This window comes from Desmodus rotundus, chromosome 12 (assembly GCF_022682495.2).
Source record: "Desmodus rotundus isolate HL8 chromosome 12, HLdesRot8A.1, whole genome shotgun sequence".
Lineage (NCBI taxonomy): Eukaryota > Metazoa > Chordata > Mammalia > Chiroptera > Phyllostomidae > Desmodus > Desmodus rotundus.
The window spans coordinates 72,471,243-72,477,433 of record NC_071398.1 but is presented as its reverse complement, the minus strand read 5'-3'; positions in this window follow the sequence as shown (position 1 = coordinate 72,477,433).

Below are 6,191 nucleotides of genomic sequence, written 5' to 3'. Positions count from 1 at the left end.
CAAATGCCTCCTTTCACTTTCAAGACGCGAACTATGCCAATCGTGTGTAGTCTGCTTCTGCACGTCTCTGAAATTCTCACTGAGCAAGGACCTCCCACAGGGTAGGAGCTATGTCTATCTTTCCACCCTGTGTACCCCGTCTCCCGCATCAGAGACTGCTCTTTAAAAAGGCATTTCATCCTGTCGTTCCTATGCTCTCGTGAATTCACGCCAGTAAATTATTTTCCCAGGGATGTTTGCATTTTAATCTTATTTCTAATTAGGGTCTCCAGCTAAGTGAACATGGTTGGTGGAGTGTGCCATGGAAAGAGCCTTCCTTCTTGGGCTTCAGTTTCATCATCTGTAAACTGAGGGGGTGTTTGAGCCCCAGCTCTCCCATCTATGAGTCAATGATGTATCTGGTGTTAATAAAACCTCATGTGTTACTCATGACTAATTAGTCATCAGTCAGTAGTAGGATGGTTTTCTATTGGCTTTTCTACAAAGAGACAGCAGGATGTGAGGGCGATCTGGCTGCGACACCTGTCACCCCACTGACTGCCAGGGTTGACTCGGTGGATCTGGCTGGCGAGGAGGGTGTCCCCTTCCTCCCTCACCGATCCATGTGCGTCCCTCCCGAAGCTGCACACTCGGTCCAAGAGGATGACCTTCCTGACCAGAGGAGAGGACTGGTCTTCGGTCAAGGGTACACGAGTAGCTGCGCCCCCCTGCTAGAACCTCCAAACAAGGTCCATATGGAGAGACCAGTTTCTTGTAAGAAATTGGCTCACACTATCGTTGAGACGAGTCCCAGGATCTGCAGGGTGGGTCATCGGCCTGGAGACTCAGGGGAGCCGGTGGTCAGTCCCAGCCCCAGTCGGGAGGCCTGAAAACCATGGCGCAGCTCCAGGGAAACAGCCAGCAGGCTCCAGGCCCAGGAAGAGCTGACGCTCCCGTCTGAGTCTGAAGGCAGGAAGAAGTCCATGGCCCAGTTCAAAGGCAGTAAGGAAGGAGGGATCCTGTCTTACTCAGTGGAAGGTCAGCTTTTTTGTTCTCTTCGGGCCTTCCACTGACTGAACGGGGTCCGCCCACCTTTTACTCAGTCTACCCATAAGTGTTAATCTCATCCACACACACCCTCACAGACACACCCAGAATGAATGTTCGACCAAGTATCTGTTCACCTGTGGCCCAGTCAAGTCCACACGTAAAACTAACCATCATGCTACTGGAAGTAGGTGGCCGTCACTGAAAAGGTCTGGCCCAGGCTGTGGACAGGAGAGAGGTCAGACGGGAAAGTTCTCTGAACACCTGGACAAAAGGCAGGACCACCTGCCTTTCCTCCCTACTTCCTGCCCATCACCCCCACGATGTCTTTCCCCTCACACTTCACACCTTTAATGTTTTGCCTTTTTTTGCATTGAGAAAAACTGAGAACTATTCTAAGGAAAATATTACCCATAAAATTCACAGATATTAATAAATTAAATGAAATACTTCTTTCCACAGCATACTGAAACAAAACCCACAAATTCTTTAAAAAAGGGTGAAACCACTCACCATTCACACAGTATCGCTAAGCTGATGCAGAAGCCAGAACAAGCACGTGGACAAACCACGTGACCCACAAAGGCGGAGTCCAGCCTTCACTTCCACACAGCCACCTGCCCTTAGAAGCAGGTGTGTTAAGTCGAGGTTGTCCATTTGTGCAAAAGTAAGATGGTTTTCATTTGCCCATTTCTTATGTTTGTTCAAAAATTCACATAATCAAGCAAATTTGTTGAGCACCTACTATGTGTAGGTGCAGCGCTAGATCTGGAGCAGCAGCACAATAAGATGCCCCTTGTGCTGTTGAAGAACGTGGTGGGGGAACAGGCCGTGAATTCCTGTTGGAGCTTCAGGTTTCATGTTTGTTTCCCTTCCCCTAGGAAGCCCTCCCTGATTCCCCACTAGCTGTCCTCACCCCAGACTGGGCTAGGGCCCCCCGGTGCCCGTTCCCACCCTGGGGCCCTCACCACAGCACTGTCACGCGTTCAGTGATTGCTTCTGCGTATCTCTGAGCCCCTCAGTGGCCAGGCACTGCCAACAGGGTAGAGACTACTCCTATCCTTGCGCCCTGCCACAGCCCTGCCACGTGGTGGTTGCTTCCTAAGTGTCTGTGGAAACAATTGGTAGATGAATAAGTCCGATGGATTTGTGCCCAATGTACTCGAGAGCCATAGTCGCTGTATGTTATGGGAAGACTGACAGGGATGTGATTAATGGGGAACTAAAGAGGGAGATGCTGCAGCTGAGAGTTGGAGAATAATACAATCACAGTAGGCAGAGAAGACGCAGAGGGCTTTGCATGAAGAGAATGTGTCAGGTGCAAAGGCACTGAGGCCCCACAGAGACAGGTGGGGTTGCACAGTGGGAGGAAGCTCACTGTGGCAGAAGCAGGGTTTGGGGGACTAAGCGACCTGGAGAGTGGTGGGCAAAGAGGGTAAAGAGACACACAGAGCTTGACTGCCACGTGCAGGTGAGTCTCACAAGGTTCCTGGGCCACCTGGGTGTGAGGCGGTCAGCTCAGTGCCCTGGGAAGATGGCTCAGGCTGCAGTGTAGGCAGGGACTTAACGGCCAGCAGGCAGGGCAAGCTGAGGCTAAAGGGGGATCAATGAGGTTAATGTATTAGTCCAAGATACAGATGGCACGACAGGGGTGCTGATGGTCAGCAGCGAGGTGATCAATGGGAGGGATAGTTAGGGTGTGGGGTCAATACGTCTTGGTGGCTTTCTTTATGCCTAATGCATGGAGACGGAGCAAATGCATGTCCGATCGATGGAGTGCTCATGTGTTTTGAAAGTGTTCATTAAGTCAAAAATGCTTTGAACTTGTTCTGCAGAAGGAAAGAGGCTTTGTCGCTATTTAAAAAGCATGCTCCCAGCAGCGGTTACTCCCGCCACTCCCCTTTGTTCTTTCAGGCACTGGTGGCACTCGTCACACTGCCTTGTACTGTTAGAAATAACTTTTCGTTGAACATGCCATCCTTCCCCACGGGAAATGGGAGAGCTCAGGGTGCAGTTCTGCGTTTTGTACATCCCTGTCCACACCCCGGTGCCTTTCCCTGTCAGGGGTCCAGTCAGCAGTGACGGGTGGCGAGCCCCTGGAGGGGGCTCATTGGAAGGGGAAGACACAGGCCCAAAGTCCCCTGCATTATAAAAACAACCCTTTCACTTTGGTGTAACAATACCTTTACAGAAAAGCTGTGAGGATAATGCAGAGGCTTCCTACAGGCCCCTCACCTCCACCTTTTAGAAGGAGTGATGGTAGAACAAAGACAGCCCCAAGTCAGGCTGCCCTGGGACAAGTCACATCATCTCAGCAGGCCGCGGCACTGAGGGAAGAAGGGCAGTGCCTCCCTGCCTACAGGCTACTCTCATGTCACTGTAATGAAGTCATGAGGAAAGGCCAGCCTGCGGGCTGCTCTCTGTGTCAGACCCACACCTTGCTCCCCGCCGGAGCCCGCTTTCCCCCCAGGACCTGGGTCCCTACGTGGTCACGGGGCTGCTCCCAGCCGGCCTCCTCATAGCCCCATCTGAGCTGTAGTGATGGCGTCTTTCATTGCCACAGCCCCAGGGCTAACGTAGGCCCCAGCATAGAGGAAGGCAGGCAAACATTTTGTGGCGAAAAGGAAGGAAGGAGAGAGCATCAACGGGGACTGCGAATTGCTAGCTGCTGGGTGGGCGGAGCAGCACAGAATCGAGGCGCCACGAAATTCTAGCAGCGTCTGTGTCCTCGATCTAGGCGCCCCTCACCGTACACACAGCAGCACGACTTGTCGCAAGTCAAATGCCAGTGAGGGGCAGACGGGGGTCAATGGCAAGCTGCCTCCTAAAGGGTGTAGAGATCTAGTGACAGTGCTGGGTGTCAGAAAGTGCCAGTTCTGAACAAGCCTCAGGCCAGCAGTGACTGAACTGCCAGGCTGCTGTAATCGAATCTGACCCTGGAAAGCACGGGCTTTTTCCCCAACAGCAAGAGAGGTAACCTGAGACCCAAGCTGCCCAGGGGATGCTCCCCACCCCACTCAGGGCTCTGCAGGGAGGGGCACTCCAGGCCAGAGAGGAAGATCCATGAATGTACAAGGATGCGGCACTCATTGCCCACCTGACCCCAGCCCAGCACCCCTTTCTCCAGTGTCTGGGCTCAAACCACAGGCCAGGCCACCCGGCTCCACCCGCCTCTGGGAGATGGGCAGGATCCGGCCTGGTGGGGGGTGGAGAGGGCTGTGAGTAGCCTGACCCTTCCTCTCTCCATCACAGAAAAATCATCTTTCCGTCCTCTAAAGCGTATTAGTATCTTTGGTTCGCGTTCTGCGTTTCCTACTTACAAATGCCCAATACATCGTCGAGGTGCATTTGATTCACACACGCTTGTTCCTTAAAGGCACAGGCCAGGTTGCCCCTGCCGGGGACCCCATGTGCAGAGGACTCAGTCAACTTGGTTGTGGTGTTTTTGAGGTTACTTGCAGCTTCCTCCTCTTTCCTTCCCAGAGGCCCCTTTCTTCCTGCTTCAGTCCTCTCTTTCTGTACTCGTTAGCAAATTATGTTTCTGTGAGAAATGTATTTTACAATTGAGGAACTACCAACACAAGACCCAAGTTGCCCGTGAACTGGTTTATCCGGCCCCAGATACTGCAAACTTGTGCTGCAAAAGGCCTCTGCACCCCAGCCCCTTGTTCCCTGAGGGTCTGCAGTCCCCTTTCGTGTCCTCCGTAACAGCGCAGCGAGGAGGAGGCTACTCGTCCAAGGGACAAAGAATGAGCACACTGCTGGGCCAGCTTCTATGTTCTGGTGGCACAGACAGGCCGACACTGATGGGTCTTTTTTGCTTCTCACGCATCACACACACTCACACACACTCACACTCACACGGAGCCTCTGGGCCAGCCTGTTTCAGGGTGGGAGAAATTAGAGAAGCAAAATACCGTGTGCGTGCGTGTGTGCACATGTACAGTCCTGAACTTGACCTGGAAGAATCAACACAAACTTACAACGTATTTGCATTAAACTTTTTCCCCTAGCTCGGTCCACTTAAAAAGCCCAAAACCGGTAACCAATCCAGTAACGAGCACTCCTGATGCAGCTATGACGGCCTCTAAACACCTTTTCCAAAACAAACCCCTCAGACCCTTAAAGGAAGTAGCTCATTCCAGGTCCGTGGCCAGAAGTATGCAAGATGAGCCTGGACATCCAGGCAGACCAGAAAGCAAAGAAACTTTCAAAAGGATTGTGTCAAAAGGATTCAGAAAATCAACTTGAAGAGGCTCCCAACTGGCCAAAAATGGGAGCAGTTTGAACATGAGGAACAACGGCAAAGGACTGGGACGCATCAAATATGTGTAAATTCCTGAATATGTGATGCCGCTGAGGGAAAGCCTCTCTGTCATCATTTGGGGCTGGGAGGAAGTTGGTCAATTACTTTGAGAAAGAAATAAAAGAAGATCATCATTTCCCAGTGCCTATGGAATAATGGACCCAAGTAAAGACATCAATGATACAAACATCAAAAAAGACAACCAGCTACTACACGCTCCTTTTCACGGAAGTACACAAACCTATCAAGTATTGTGAAAACAAACAAAAAAATCCCGAATCTAATCTGGTCTCTGACTTTAATTACCAACGTAAGAGAAAATACAGAGCAATAAAAACATGTGAAATATAATCATAATCTATAGGACTAACAACCCAGCTTTTTAACAAATTGCGAGGAAAAAAGTAAAAGTTGAGGAGACGCCTATGGATTTTAAGAATTTAAGAGACACATCAATCAACTGCAACGTATAGGACTTATGAGTGGGGACCCGAAACACCTGGAATTACCTTCCGGGGGCAGGCCCCGTGTTGCTGGGTGAGTGTTCTAGGAACCCGTCTGTACCAGTGAACCAGCTGGTGGTATTGTGAGAGGCTGCATTCAGCTTCCGTCAATTGTTTTTAGAGACTCATTTCACGATGGGTGATTTACCAGAGCACCTGCCTGCACCAGGGTGAGTGTTCAGCAGTTTTTGAGCAGAAATGGCAAGACCCCTGTGCCTCACCCTCCCTATTCACCCGATCTCGCCAGAGTAACTTTTTTTTCCGTTTCCCCTGATGAAAAAGCCCTCAAAGGGAAACATTTTGCCATGGAAGAGGTGAAACAAAAAAAGAACGGCAGAAGCCCTGAAGGCATCAAA